Source organism: Amblyomma maculatum, chromosome 9 (assembly GCF_055883805.1).
Source record: "Amblyomma maculatum isolate TAMU_Amacu chromosome 9, ASM5588380v1, whole genome shotgun sequence".
In the NCBI taxonomy this organism is placed as follows: domain Eukaryota; kingdom Metazoa; phylum Arthropoda; class Arachnida; order Ixodida; family Ixodidae; genus Amblyomma; species Amblyomma maculatum.
In genome coordinates, this window is record NC_139352.1 from 72,873,142 (window position 1) to 72,873,793 (window position 652).

Sequence of the window (652 nt, forward strand, 5' to 3'; positions counted from 1 at the left end):
TTTCTTGGAACGCGACGGCTGCCAGAACCTGCCAGGAGGAGAGCAACAATCACGCACGTAAACACGTGCTGGAATGACCCAGATGTGTCACACAATCTTTTATGGCCAGCCTTGGCCACTTCACAGTGCTGCCAGCCTGCCTGGTCCGGGCAGCAGCAGGATGACAGCCCATCCGCTTACGTCGCTCTCAATCGCCAGTCCAGGCATCATCCTCACTACTGGCCACAGTCAGGCATTTTCAGAGCTCCTGGGAGGAAGAAGCAGTAACAATAAGCACACTCATGGTGACAGCAGCTATTCACGTTACAGGAATTAGTATTATGTGCCAACATGTGCTTTATCCTGTTACAAGAAAGAAACGTTAACAGTTTGCATAAGCAGATCATGTTATTCATGGTAAACTCAACTGTTAAAAGATTTTAGTTCAACTTGACCTGTACTTCCCAAGCACCTAGCTTCAGCAACCTTTCGGGTACTGATCGAGCGTACCTTCCAGGAGTTGCTCCTTCTAAACAATTTGATTTAAGAAACACTATAGGAGGCGAATAATGCTAGCATAAAAACAGGGCAGCTACAAAGTCATTCAGGCTTCAGCCTTTGCTGCCCCATGGAATAAATATCTAGCAAAAAATCAGCAACTGTAAGTCCATGC